Source organism: Coloeus monedula, assembly GCF_965178545.1.
Source record: "Coloeus monedula genome assembly, chromosome: 4".
In the NCBI taxonomy this organism is placed as follows: domain Eukaryota; kingdom Metazoa; phylum Chordata; class Aves; order Passeriformes; family Corvidae; genus Coloeus; species Coloeus monedula.
Window position 1 is genome coordinate 51,642,903 of NC_138784.1, and position 15,895 is coordinate 51,658,797.

Sequence of the window (15,895 nt, forward strand, 5' to 3'; positions counted from 1 at the left end):
TACTCAGTTCCCTCGGAGCTAAAAACAGATCTTTGGATTGCCTTTTTGGGAATGGAGAACATGGTGCATCCATAGTGCTACTTCTTGTATCAGTGGCTCTGTCATACCTCTCCCTTTTCCTCATGTGAGGTGTAACAATCTCAAGTTTATTCGCATAATCTAAAGCCTTAGGAAAACTGAGCTTTTTAAGCAAGGCACATATTGGAGCTTTTATTTGTATGCAATTTCAAATGAAATGGATAGTACACTTCTAGAACAGAGAACAGCACTGCCAGGGCTGAATTTCTTACCCTTATAAGAAGTTAGCAGCCTCACTCTTTCATTCAATTTTGCTTTCCAGATACCTGTTGAGTTGTGCCAATTACCTTTTTTTCAGAGCCATATAATAGACAAGCTTGTTGTGATCCACCCATGCCAATGTGGGCACATGGGCACAGTTAAGAAGGCAGGGAGCTGCTTTGTGGAAGTCAGTGGTGATTTAGAGGTATCTCAAATTACAACCTGAGGCAGCTGTTTGGACAGCTGCAGACTCTCTCTGGCAGAGGTGTCACAGTTCCCTCTGGTTCCCTTGGTTTCTTGCTTTCTCTCATTCCTTGATGGCAGAGTGAACTAATTGTAACAGGTAAACTAGCAGAGTAATACCCTTGCCCACATTTCCAGCTGTCTTAGGAAGGCCATAAAGTTCACTGCAGAAGAGAGGTGGTGAACCCCTGAAACTAGGAGTCAGAAGGTAACATCTGCTGACACCAAGTTTGATCAGAACTAAGTAATGTGAAAAGTGCAAAGGGGCAGTGTTTCATTGGAAACAAGTCTGAGGCTTTCAAAAGAAGGTGGCTTGGGGTGAGGGGTACCATGAGTACCTTACAAAATTTAGACTGATGAGCTGGGCAGGTTTGGAGTCCAACAACTAATTGCAAGTGACTAACTGATGCCTATGATGATATTTATTTGGTTTTCTGCTTCACATAAAAGCAATTAAATCCTAATTTTACTCCATTACTTTGTCTAGGCCAAATACAACTTCTTAGTATTATAAAAGGGCAAAGGATTGCAATATTCAGTAAAGGATTCGAACATTTTTAAAAATTGTTGGGGAAGGGCTTAAACAGAATGGATTGGAGAAAAAGGAAACAAAGAAACCAAAGCAACCCACGTAAGATGAAACCTGCTGGCAAAACTCCTTTGCATTAAGCCATAGCAAGGTAAATCAAAGTACTACTGACTCGGCATCCAGATTGTCTTTCAATCCGATGAGTGATTTGGTTGAACTATTTGGTTGGGTTTCTACAATCCAAAGGAATTTTCAAAGTTACTTTCTTCTGAGTGTCTACAAACACTTTTGTTTTTGATGAAAAACTCAAAGAGAAAGTTGTATGCCTAATAATAGCTGAGATAGACAAACCAAGCAGCATTTCTTGGAGCCTTATTTAATGTTTCCTCCAGTGGAGATGTGTATTCATACAATCCTCCTGTCACCTTTGCTTGTCTCTAACAAATGTCCAGAGACCCTTCCAAGCTCAGCTGTTCTGTGATTCTGTGGAAATGACTTAAACTATTCTGGTGTCAAGCCTGCAAATACTCACCAAGCAAAGGGTGATCTGACAAGAAGCAGTGTGATTAGCTGTATATGAAAGATAAAAAGAAATTGCTGTCTCTAAAGGATGAATCACATCACCTTAAGACTGGTGTGTGAGTAAGCCAGATGAAGCACATAATAGCAGTACTTATTTCTTTCCATAGATTATAAAGAGAGCTCAGAGGGACTAGCTGCGACTCAAACATTTAATTCCTACACGTGTAAAATTGAATGATAAAAAGCTCTTGCTTAATAGCGACAGACAACTGTACACAGGGAATACAGGAAGTTGTAGACTACCCTACAACCTGCATTTACACCTGAACAATAATGATGATTGCACAGATTTCTACTGAGAAAAGACCTATGGTAAAGGTAGGTATTGTTACCACCAGCACTGCTGTTACACTACTCATGTTGCAGCACTCTTCTCACCAGTACCCAGGATTTGCCCTTTTATTTACTTACTCTGGTTTGGTGTTGGGTCTGTTTATTATTTTTCTTCAGATTGTGCTTCTTGTCACTTCTAGAAATACTCAGAGATAACAGTGTCTTTCTGACTGAGGTTTTTCTAGACTGGTTCAGGATTAGACATTCCCTGACTCTTGAGTCATTAGCTTTCTGCTGATCCCAGAGAAATTTGCTGTTCATCCATGGTGGGAATACACATTTTGCTGCTGATTCAGCAAAGAGTTTGGTAGTTAGTAGAGCAGCTCGTTTATACAGGCTTTAAAAAAACATGCTTCCAGTGGCACGAAACTGTGCCACCAGAACTGGTGATGCACTGTGAGGTGCTGTCTCTGCCACCAGCTGGAGAAAGCACATAAAAGACCTCAACCCTGATGACAGTCTGGAGGGAAAATGAACATGTTGTGGCCAGGTGATAGGATGAAAGGAGTCTGGGCTGGGGTTAATGGTGGCCTCATCTGTGGGAGGTGTGCTTTGTTAAGGCTGCCAGGTGAAGGGGTTGTGAGGTGAGTTGACTGCACACTACCATGGAGGAAGAAGAAAAGAGCACCGGGTCTTCCTGACACCTTACGGAGGCAAGAGCCTGAGCCATACAATGAGTAAGCATGGCATGAGACTATGCTTGAACCCATGGTGCATGGAGATCCCCCTCAGAAGGGAAAACTGTGAGCTTATGCCTTCTGACACCAACAGAATGGGTCCTCCTCTGCCTTCTGACCTGAGCTTAGAGGGCCCTGAGGGTGAAAAAATGGGCACAAGCTCCACTGGGGAGAATCTGGAGCCCAAAATACGCATTAGCACCAAGATGAAATAGTATCTGGTAGTGGTTGGAGACCCCCTTGTGTAGGGGATGGAGCTGCTGTCACAGAGTTTCCTGCTTGCTGCGTTGATTAAGGACACTGTGGAAAAACTGCTGGGGCTCATTGTGCTCTCAGACTAATATTTCTCATTGCTTATCTACACAGGCACCGAGGGAGACCTGCAGCAACTCTAGAGAGTACACTTTGCTGAAGTGACAGAGGTGATGGTGATGCCATTTCCTGGTCTTAAAATCAAGAATCAAACACAGTTAGAAGGGGAAAAGGGATTTTACTTTGGTATTTATTTTAAGGATCCTTAGGTGCACTACGTCCAGGTGGAATACACCTCAATACACACCTCAGTGCACACCTCTAAAAGACCTGGTATAACATTATAGGTTTAACTAATTAGCATATCTATCAAAAATTCCCCATTTAGAGGCTTGAGTGAGCCCCCCTCTGCAAGGAACCTTCCCCTGGATGGTTCTATCTCGGTTTACAGAATGTGTTCTGGAGAGGACCTTGGGGTCTGGGGCACACTGATCCCTAGCTATGAAGCTTCTCAAATGTTTGGTCTTCTAGCTGAACAAACAAGTCCAAGAATGTAGGCAAAAAGCACTAAGAATACAGAAGTTGTAAAAAGGTATAAGAGGGGTATAAAAGAAAAGGCAAAAAAATCTTCATGGCATCAATAGAAATGGGAATCCAAGCAGAATTTTCCACAATCCTAGAGGTGAAAGGGAAAGGCCCAGTAGAATTAAACACGCTCATACCAGCTGATTGCATGGCTGGTGTCATGACTAGTACTTTGGTTTTTATGACTACGTTATAAATTCCTTTTTCCATGACAGGAGAACAAGTCAGAGGTAGATGTAGGTCACAGTCAATATTTGTTAGAGCATTTACTGATTAAGCTATTGTTATCAACAGAAGTTAACTATTCACACAGTACATTTCCCTCACACAGTTCACTTACACATGCACAGTTACTAGTCAGAGCAACAGTTTAAAAGCCAACCTCAGCTACTTAGAAGCAGTCATACTGATGCATCAGCGGATTGTATGAGAATGGTCCCTCCAAGAGACCTTTTTCTTACCAGCTGTATGAGCAGTCCTGGGACATTTATTTGCATACAGCAGCCTCCACTGCTTCTTGATGCAGTCTGAGCTACACAACCTATTGTCAATGCTAGTGCAAGCTAGTGGCCAAGTACAGAGTCAGCAAAACATGTTCTGAGTTTTTCAGTTCTCGTGGATTCAAAAGGACATCACTGATGGATGGACACAAGCTCTGCAGAAAAGAGGCAGAGGAGAAGAGGAGAGGGTATTGCTGAATACATGAAGGAGCAGTTTGAGTGTTGCTTTGGAATAAGTTACAGACTGGGTGAAAACTCATGAATCAGGGTCAGAGAAGAGACCACTGAGGGCAGCACTGTACTCAGGAAGTAAATGAAGCTTCTGTGAAGATTTTTTTTAAGCAACTCATACCAGACTCTGGCTCTTATGGGAGATTTATCTTCTCTTACATATTCTGAAGGGGTGACACACCAAGATGAAAAACTAGGAGGCAACTGGAGGCTGTCAGGGAAAACTTATTACCACATATTTTAAGGGGATCAACCATGATCTTGAACAAGAACTGTTTGGCAATGTGACAATCAATGGCAGCCTTGGCTGTAGGGACCAGGAAACAGTGGAGTTCAAAATCCCAAAGGGGAAGGAGAAAGGTGAATATACAGACCTCATAATCAGAAGAGCAAGATTTGCCTTCCTCAAGGAACTGATGCATGGGATCCTGTGGGAGGGATCTCTGAAAGCAAAAAGCTCAAGAGACCTGGCAGGTCCTTAAGGAAACCTTCAAGTGCCAAAACAGAATTATCCCAATACTCAGAAAAATGATCAGATGTTTCAGATGTTTTTCCTAAAAAGGGAACACAGCTAAGCTCCAGTGTAAAAAAGAAGCAAGGGCAAGCTACTAAGAAAAATATAGAAACATTGCCTGGACATGAAGACTTCACACTGGCCTCTGTCCTTAGAGAGAGGATTTAAGAAAAGAACCATCCACAGTGGAAAGCAATAGAGTCGAGTATCTTTAAGAAATATTTAAACATACAGATCCACAGGATCAGGTGATATGCATCTGACTGCTTGCCATCACCACTGTAAAGCTGCTTTACACTATTTTTGAAAGACTGTAGAAATCAGGAGATGTTCTGATGACTGGGGGAAGGCTAATGTAGCATTCATCTTAAGATCTTGTTGATCTGATCAGATCACAATTTAGTCCCTGGCAATATGAAAGAATGTGTCCTTTTGAAAGCTATTTCTAGGCACAAGAAGGCAAAGAAGGTGACTGGGCATAGGCAGCACGGTTAGACCATGTACACCAAAGTATACCATGGTTAGCATATCCAGTGCCAAATGCCCTTTATGATGAAAGAATATTTGTGGATGTGGGGAGGATAGTGGATGTCCTCCATCTTTTCTTTAGCAAGGCCTTGAGATGTTCCACAGCTTTCTTGTACCGATGTTGGGACGTTATAGTCTACATAGACTAACTGCTGGATGTTTCTACTCATTTTCACTGGGATAGAGTCAATTTTCTCCCCAGTAGCTGTGTTTTGGATTTGTGCTGAAAACAGTGTTGGTAGTGCAGGGATGCTTTAGTTACTGCTGAGCAGGGCTTACACAGTGAGTCAAAGGCTTTTCTGCTCCTGACATTCCCTCTTCCAGTGAGGAGGCTGGGGGTGCACAAGACACCCTGGAGGGAAGACAGCCAGGACAGATTTCATCTACTGACCATGAAGATATTCCAGATCACAGGATGTTGTGCTCAGCACCAAAACTGAGGGAGGTTGGTGGGACTTGGCTAGGCATTGGTCAGTTGGTGGTGAGCAATTGTTTTCTTTTACATTGTCAAGAAAACATTCTTGGATTTTTTTTTCCTTTCTCTTTGTTGGGGTTTTTTCCTTACTTTTTTCCCCTTATTTTATTGTATTGCTTTTATTTCACCAATGAGTTTTCTTCAATTTTACCCTTTTGATTCTCTCTCCAGAACTGAAGGGGAGTGAGCGACTGCATGGGTCTCAGTTGTTACCTAGGGTTAAACCACAACAGTGGGTTCAAAAACGTGTGATTCTTCAGGCTAACTGCATACTGCGTTGTAAAGGAAAAAAAAAAGACTGCAGCTACTAAGTCAAGGGAAGTGATCAATCACCTCAACTTGGCCCTTGTTAAACCACTCTGAGAGGAGCTCCCCAACACGTGGGGCCCCACATTCAGTTTGGGGCCCCTCAGTACATTAAAGACATTGACCAGCTGGTGAGACTTCAGCAAAGAGCCACCAAGATCATCAATGACTGGAGCATTTTTCTTGTGAAAAGAGGCTGTGAGAGCTGAGCTTATTTATCTTGTTCAGAAGAGGCAGCTTCAGGGGAACTTAGGGACCATCAAGAAGACAGAGTCAGACTCTTCCCTAAGGTGCAGTGGGAAAATGAGAAACAGTGCCCATAAACTGAAAAGATGGGATATCCTGACTATACAAGGAAAACATTATAAATAAGCACTGGAGCAGTTTGCCCAGAGGAGTTACATGAATTCCATCCTTGGAGGTTTTCAAGACGCAAGAGGACAAAACACTGAGCAGTTATGTCTGATTGTTGATGCTGCTCTGGCCAGGAAGCTGGAGTGGATGAGCATGAGCACCCTTCCAATCTGAATGATTCTGTGAAATATTCTTTTTCCCCTCCATCAATTGTATGCAGAGACAAATCATGGGTAACTCTGTGAATGAAAGTGAACATAACTGCAAATGGCGAGGCTCCCACTCCAATCCATGCAGTAGCAGCTCTGGAAATCTGATCTGGCTTTCCAAATTCAATTCTTACCTTCTTTATAGGTGAGAACCTTAAAAATACTTACAAAAAGCAAGTATTTTGAGAACAGTATCACTTTCCCTTTGCTGACCTCTGAAGTAAACCAAGATTACAATCTGTGTAATTCTAAGATCGCATTGTAGTTGGTAGTTGGATGATCTGCTTCTCACCAGGTTTACCTGCCCTTCAAACAAGACAAGAAAATCATTCATTAATACTCCAAAAAAAAAAGTTAAAAAAAAATGTTACAGTGCAGATACTGCAACACGTGTATCAGACAACGAGGCCCGTGGAAAGAAATATATATGGACGGATTCCTGATGGATGTTTCAGAGATGTTTATTTCCCCAGCCGCATGGCCGGGGCTCTGCCGAGGAACAGCTGCAATCACGGGACCCGAGGGTCCCTGCCTGCGCAGGGGAACACAAACCAACCCATGGGGAATGAGAATGACCAGGGGCAGGGAAACCCCGTGCCTCCCCCCCAGGGCCCCTCTCCCAGGACTACATGGCAGGGGGGAGGGCCCCAACAAAAAAAATTAAAAATTATACCAAAATTGTGATGGCAGTCTTGGTAGAATTATCCTCAGTTATATTAGAATTTCAAAGCAGAAGGTATTTTCAGGGTATACCATACTAACGTGGCGTTTACCATTTAAATCATAATTATCTCTGAAAGCTAATTTAAAATCACTGGCATTTCATAATGATCATCCAAAGACATGAAAGTCTGTAAAGCAACTAGGGCTTTCTCAGGCTTTACAACAAGACTACTTTTATTGTAATTATAGCAATTAAGACCCTTCTATTAATAACTTTCTTTTCAGATTAATAAGCCACTTATGCAGTACAATATAAAGAGGCTTCTAATTACAGTGACAACATTGTGATTTCTGAAAACTGTTTAATAAATGTGTGATAAGCAACTGCCAACTTGCATTAAGATGTTTTAGGAATCCTGCATGAACCTGATGTTTGATAATCCTGTTTTGAAGACATGATTTGAATTGCAAATTGAATTTAAAGGAAAATTCAGCATTCTTCTGCCAAAAGGAGTAGAATCTTTATTTGCAGGGCTAAGCAGACCTTTAAAAGCATAGCAGCGCTTGATAAAACAAGCCTGTAATTTGTTGTTAGTTGATGTAGCTGGCCATCTGATGCAAGGCACACTGATGACAGAAAAACTTCTCTTAATAATTTCAGTGGATCAAAATCTTAACTGAATTATCTGGTTCAGACAAGGCATCCCCTCAATAGGAAAGATAGGGTAATTCATAAGAAATTAATAAATATATGTTATTTTACTTAACTAAAATTAGGAAATAATAAAATGTTGAAACTGAGTCTCTACTGAATTACTCCAGAGCAATATATCTATTTCAGGTGTTAATGAAGTTTGTCCCTTGCTGCATCTGAAGCTCCTGGATTCTTGATTGTTTTAATTCACTTTTCTTGAAATGTCATATGGATTTAAGGAAGAGTTATTCTTCGTATTTTAGACATTAATACCGAGATACAGAAAAATCAGATTTTTCAAAAGATTAAGTTAGCTGACTCTACTTCTGAAATTTTTATCCCCAATACATTATTCAGAGTCATGTATCCTTTTCAGGTTACTGAGCTTAGGGTGAATGGTTGCAAACTACATGGTATTGACAGGTTTCAAATTGAGCTACCAAACTGTGACATGTTTTTGAGAACACAATTTTTCAGAAGCTTTTATTATTATTGTAAGAGACTTAAAAATTATAATTGTCTCAAACACTGTTAAGATCACCAAAGGACTTTGCCCACTGTAGCAAACTGTGCAAAGAAGCAACTGCTCATCTAAAACCACCAAAGCCCACCCCTCCAGATACACCTTCTGGATTTCAGGAAACCTGTCTGTGAGTTACGCTTCCTGACAGGAAATTGAGATAAGATAAAGGCTGTACTATTGTCCAATTATCTCAGGTCTAAGGAGAAGCAAACGAGGCTGGGGGATGCCACAGCCCACAGACTCATATGATGAGGCCAGGTTTGCATGCTCTCCTCCTACAAACCAAGTGGGAAGAGGAGAGATTTTGGGGAGGTGGTGACAAAGCCTCTGGTCTGCATAAAACAGAGGAGGGGTAATGCACTGCATCTGTGGGTTCGTGAAGGGGAGCTGCATTTCCCTGAAATGTCGCTGGCAATGGGATCGTTGAGGTGGGTGCAGTACAGCACTGCAGCAAGCTTGCTCCTTTCACCCACGCGGCTGTCGGGCGCGGATCTCACATACACACACACTCAAGCCGGATAGCTCACGCGTTACCAGAGGCAAAGAGTCAGGAAGGCTCTTCCACATGGCATTCCACAGGAGATGGTTTATTGCCGCACCTGCAGAACGGATCAAAGGTGAAAGAGCATAGACCAAACAGTCCCAGGGTTTTATACAGGAGTGGAGGGAGCATCAGAGACCAATGATGGGAGGGCACAGGGGTGGTAAAAAGGTGGGACTAGGGAATGGGAACCAATGGAGAAGGTCTGGGGGCATGAAGGGGCACAAGTCAATCAAACAGACTAAGTCCACACAGCACCAAAAAGCCTGATGGGAGAGGCTTTTCATTTGTCACTATGAGGTCAGGGGGAGTTCTTAAACCTCGGAATCAGTCCACCAGCAGGCCCCTGCTATTTTGGGGCTCCTTGGCCCTTCAGCCATCACAATCGCTGGCTCAGCGGCTACAACAGAGGTGAACATCCACCTCTGGAGGCTACAAGCTGAGATTTAGGCCAGATGAGAAGCAGACCCAGCAGAGACAAAATGGTGTTTTTTTTACCATGCCAGTTGTCTTCCTTTATATAAACTGGCCCAGCTGTAAAACTCTCCCTCCCACCCCCTCAAAATGTCACATTTTCATGGGACATTCAACTGCCATGATGTGAGAGGCAGCTGTCATGTCTAGAAGGTGTCATAAACCATCAAAGGCTCCAGAAGTGCCCCTCATTCCTGAGGCCTTCCACCAGAGGATTGCACTTAATCCACATGTTGCAACAGACTCACTGTTGCAAAAGGCAACGTTAAACATCCCCCCACCTCAGGGGAGGTGCTTGGGCATTCCCACCTATACCTGAACTATATTAATCCACAGAACTCTTAAGTTTCATGGGACCCCCAACACCAACAAGCTCAGGGTGAAAAGGACCAATGGGATGCCACTGGATCTGCAGGGGTGGTGACTTTTCCTACTTAAGTTGTCTCTCTTTCACTCTCTTTCTCCCTCCCATCCTCTCTTTTCTATTTCTTTCTCTCTTTCTCTATTTCACATTATATTCACAAAATCTGTACTATTGGCTTTGGCATACAGTCTTACTTGCATCTTAATTCACACAGAGGCATCTCTCTCTAATAATCGTAATAATCGTACCATAACAATTATAAGGTTATAATTAAATTCATCTGTTCTTTACTAAAGACGAAAAGAGAAAACCCAGACTTATTTTCTGCAAAAATTCAAGTATTCATTGAACAGACTAGAAATATTAGAATTACAGTTGGATCCACTTTTGGAGGGAATAATCAATTTAACAAAAAAGCAATTTTACATTTTTTAATGGCATCTATGATGCTGGGCTGAACCTGAAAAATAGGCTTTCTAAAAAAACCCAAACCAAAACAGCCATTTTCAGGGATCATTTACAAAACCAGGAAAGAAAAATGCATTTTCTTCCCAAAATTTATCCACTAGTGCATAATAAAGTTGTCAGGGAATATAGAAATGGTCCAGTTTATATATTCTAAGTGCAACTTCACTCACAATTATTCCACATTAAATGGAATGGGTAATTATCCCTACGCAGGGGTTTCTCCTTCACAGCAGGGATTCTGCACAGAAATGGATATATTAGAAAAAGCACATTTCTTGTCAAAGCTGTTCTGTTCAGTACAAAATACTTTAAGTACATACAAGGTGAGACAGAATGTTTCCTTACAGGAAACAGGTTACAGGATTTGTGTGGGAGATTAAATATAAAAATAAAAAGTACTAGACAAGGCTGTCCCATACTTCAAGTACAGCTGAAGGCCCTAAACACAAGACTATCCAAGAAGAGATCAATACACCCACTTAGGTTGTTTGCTGAATGTAGCCACTGATTTCTATTCAAAATGCCTCCAAAATGAGACTCTAGCTGTCAGAACTTTTCAGAGAAACAGGCACAAGAATTTTTAGCTGTGGCAAAAGAAGGAAAAATATTCTTCACTATTCATGTTCTAGGAAACACCTTAATTATCTGGCATTAACAATAAATCAAATCAGCTTCTTTCTCTCCTCTAATGTTCCACTCCACACACACACATACACACAAAAAATAACAATAAACAGTAAACAAATTTAAAAATAAGAATGGAATGCTATTATGCTGGGTACAATGTGAAGCAGTAAAGCTTTCATCTGAAATGGCTGATGCTTGATAAAGTTATAACAAGCTGAAAATAGACCCTGTACCAGGGAGCATTGGATAGCCTTGGCTCTTGGTACTGTATTTTGTCACTGGTGGAAAAATAAGCAAAGAAATGAATGAAAAAAGCATTTGAGAGGTAGGCACATACATGGGCACACTGAATGCTGACTTTCTTTTCTTGTGTACCTTTTTGTATATATTCCCCTAGTAACTGACAAATACAAGATGCTATCAAGTTATATTAAAATGCTTGTTTTGAGAATGGAAGGCAAAAAATGGATGAGAAAAGTAAACTAAGACTTCAGTCACTGCTTATAAGGGAGTGGGAAGAAGATGGAAACCAAATAACAGAGCAGCAAAGCATAGAAAAAGGCATACATAGAGAAGAATGAGGGAAATATATGAAAAGCTCTAATCTGATGAACCATGTTGTTCATACAGTTTCTTTTTAATAATGTTTTGTGAATCCTTTAGTCTCTACCAGTAAAAGAGTACAGTTGTTGCATACATAAAACATCTGTGATAGATTGTGTTGTAATGTTTCGTGCCTGCTATACACAGAAAAGAAGAAATACACCATAGAGGCAATGAAGAAGTGAAAAACTTAAAATGAGATACAAGTTCAATAGTTTCGTTTTCCTCATCACTCCTGTATCATATTCTATCCAACAGCTTTTGAGACACAATATACCCATCATTCATTAGTACTCAATGCTTGAACCAGTGAATGATACAGTTTTCAGTTCTTACCTTACATACTGTTGTAATTTTACTACTTCCTACTGAACAAGCCAGAATCTAGACAGTACCGTAGTTCAAGACATACAAACATGCTGATAATCTTTGTGACTTGTTTCTTGGTCTGTGGTATGTACAACAGACAGCTTCCCCATGATTCTGTATAGAAGACATGAATTCTAGATTGTCTCCTGAGTAACCAGCCCCCCATGCTTGCCTCCACCTATTCATCTTCAAAGGCTAATCCCTAATCCCTTCTGGACATCGTTTTGTCATAAAGCTGTCTCACAGCTGTATTTAATAGTCCTCCCAATTCTGCTTCTGCAATGACGTCTCTCATTATCCAGCTCCCTCACTTTGAAGTTCCATAAGAACTTCTCTGCTACTAACTACACCATCATGCTTCTCTCCTTCTGCTCTCTCTGGTGTTTGATTTCTTCTACAGCCAGTTCAGGTCTCTAAATTCAGCTCACTAAGCTGACAGAAAACTAAATAATCAAAAGATAAATACATTTCTTCTGGTTCCTGAGCTGAACTGGCTACTCAAGGAATGAGGTAAGAACCAGATATGGCACAAGTAAGGTCATTAGACTGGGCAAAGGGCAGAAATAAAGAAGTAAAAATCAGAACTGCTGGTTTAGCCAGAAATGGATGTTAGGACCAGATGTCTTCTCTCATTGCTCCTCAGCTAAGAGCCACCTTTACTGAACATTTTTTTCAATAATGTGGAAATGTTTTTATTTCTCCCCCAAAACACATTTTTTAATGGTATGCAAGTCATTAAACCACTTAAAGTCAATTGCACCATGTGGCTGTGTCAAGCTAAAAGCATAGGCAACCTACTTGTAGGACAAGCCTAAGAAAGACCAAAACCAGTAAGCAAAAATAATCATTCACTTGGGGCTGAACTTATCCCTTTGTAGGCTCTTTGTCACAGAAAAGAAATCAGATTTTCTGAAAACTTTTGAAAAATGTTTTATTGGTTGAAAATGCAGTTTGCTCTGATTCTTGAAACAATGTCACCTGCAGTCCTGCATATCAGATCTCTTGAGCCATGCTTTTCATCTGTTGCAGAGCTAGAAAACCTCTACACCAAAGGCCTCCAAGTCAAACAGCAGAATAAAATGGCCAAAGTGAATTGCATGCCATGTATTTTCATTTTAAATGAAGGCACAAATGTAGGGAAATTCTCTCTGTGGCTAACTTATGACTCTCAGCTAGCATTTCCATCTGCTGTATCAGAGCCTAAACTTGTATTTCAATAGAGGCAGCCAATGCTAGACTCATAGCAAGGCCATATTATTATATGACATTATTATATGAAGAAGGATTAGAGTGCAGTAGAAAGTCAGAAGTGGCAAGCCCAAGCAAGGAGTTTACTCATTGTAGTTCAGATAATTGTCCTAATTTAAATTTTTCTTCCTGTACACCATACATACTATCTGAAACTATAAATCATATCCCCTGAGAATAGTCCTTTGACAACCTGTAAGTTACTGAGTAAGATCTCAAGTGGGTACCTTTTTGGCTGGGCTAAGAGTAGGTTTGATCAGTAGAAAAAGCAAGAGTGTTTGATTTATCAAAATGACAGCTTGAAGACCTATGACCTTAATGACAACTTCAGTCCATTTAATGGAAAAATTTGTGCTTGCAGAGCCAAGCCAGAAAATTTTTTCATGGCTCTAAAAGGAGTCTGGTATGCAGAAAGGCTGATGATCAGAGCCTGTTTCCTAAGACTTAACAGGTTTGGTTTTATCAGATGTGGGTGGCAAGTATCACAAGATACTGTAATATGAACAGACACGTAAAGAATTCAATTACCTATTAATGTTCCTTGGCATTTGTAGTCATAAAAGCATGATCTCATATACTGTAACTACTTTCTTTAAATCATCTCTGCAAGCCTAGGCTGAAGTTATTAAATACACATTATAGCAAAAGAGTTGCTATGATTCTATCCAGATGGTACTTAAATTATCCTTCTCTAGACATATACAATCTTTACGTAAATTGTTAGTAATGGAAAATCTGAGAACCACAGATTCTTTGCTGGACCTCTCTTGCATGGGAAAGAAGCCAAACAAATGCTCATAACATTATATTGTCAGCAGAGCTGTATAGGAAATTAGTTCCCATTCCACAGTTTTTTTGAGAGTATAAATAAAAAATTGTCTTGCATTGCATTGGAACAAAACCAAGAATGTTCCAAGTGAGAAACCTGAGAGAAACAGCCTTCGCCCTTTATTGAACTAACTACTCCCACAGTGAAAGCCTTCACAATGGTTACAGTTTTCTAGTCTGAGCTAGGCAAACCAGCATCAGATATTGGTCTTCTGCAAGTCATGTAAATACCTTACCCATAATGAAATTGAAATTGTTTTCCTGCGTTCTCTATTGTGGTCAAAAATGCTATTCCTAGTGTTTGAATTCCTGCAGAAAATTTTGATTTCAAAGAACTGCTCTGTTGTCATGACAAAATAAAAAACTGTTTGTCATAAAATTTCTAAATAACCATAATTTTCAAAATTTTGCCTCTGGATATTGAGTGACCTTTAACATAATTCACAAAAAAAAAAAATTATTGATTTAGATGAAGTCCATGTAGCTAATAGATAAACATCAAATTTTTGATCTCTTCAGATGGAAAATACAAGTATGTAGACAGCTGTTCCAAATCAAAGTAAACCTGTTTCTTTTGTACCAGGGAGCCCAGATCTGGACACAATACTTCCAATATGGCCTTATCAGTGGATCACCTCCCTCAAACTGCTGCTCAGGGTACCACATGCTTTCTTTGCCACAAAGGCACATTGCTAGTGCATGATCAACTTGGTGTCCACCAACACCCCCATGTCCTTTTCTGCAAAGTTGCTTTTCAGCTGCTCAGCCCCCAGTGGGTAATGGTACCTGGGGCTGTTCCTCCTCAGCTGCAGGACTCTGCAATTCCTGCTGAATTTCATGAGGTTTCTGTCAGCCCATTTCTCCAGCCTGTCCAGATCACTCTAGATGGCAGTAGGACCCTCTGTTACACCCACTTGTTTTGCATCATCAGCAAGCTTGCTGTGGATACACTCTGCCCCACCACCCAGTAATGAGGATGCTACTCTCATCTACCAAGCCAGTCATGGATGCACCTCAGGATCATATCAGGTTGGTCAATCATGACTCGGTAAATCCATGCTGACTACCTTTGTCCTTTATGTGCCTGGAAATGGTTTTCGGGATTAGCTGCTCCATCACCATCACAGGGATAAAGGTGAGGTTGACTGGCCTGTAGTTCCCTTGGTCCTCCTTCTCCTGCTTTTTTTGAAGACAGTAGTGACATTTACTTGTCTCCAGTCTTCAGGCACTTCTCCCAGTCACCATGATGAATCCAAAATTATCAACTGGTCTCACAATGGCATCATCCAGCTTTCTTGGCAGTCATGGATAGCTCCCACTAGGACCTATAGACTTACATATGTCCAGTTTGCTTGTGTATGCCCTGACCTGATCTTCTTCCACCAAAGGTATGTCTTCCTTGTTCCAGTCTCTTCCACTGGTATTTGGGATTTCTGAAGGCCAGTCTTATTAGTAAAGACTGAGGTGAAGACGGCAATGCCTTTTGCATATCCCATGTCACCAGGGCCACTTCCCAGCAGCATGTCCACATTTCCCCTACTCTTCCTTTTGCTACTTGCATACTCAAGAACTTTATCTTGCTGCTTTTGACATCATTTCTCAGGTTCAGCTACAAGTGGACTGTGGCTTTCATAGACCTATCTTTTCATGCCAGACAGTGCCTCACTATTCCTCTCACGTTACCCATCCCTGCTTCCACCTTCTATAAACTCTTTTTTCATGTTTGACTTTTGCCAAGAGCTCCTTGTTCATCTATGAATGAATTATCTTTGGAAACTTACTATACAAAAAGATTTTCAAAGAACAAAAAGTGCATCTCTGGCTTTACTCAGTATTTTTCTGATACCATACATTTAATTTCTTATAATTTATAATACATTTTGAGTAGGTGCTTGA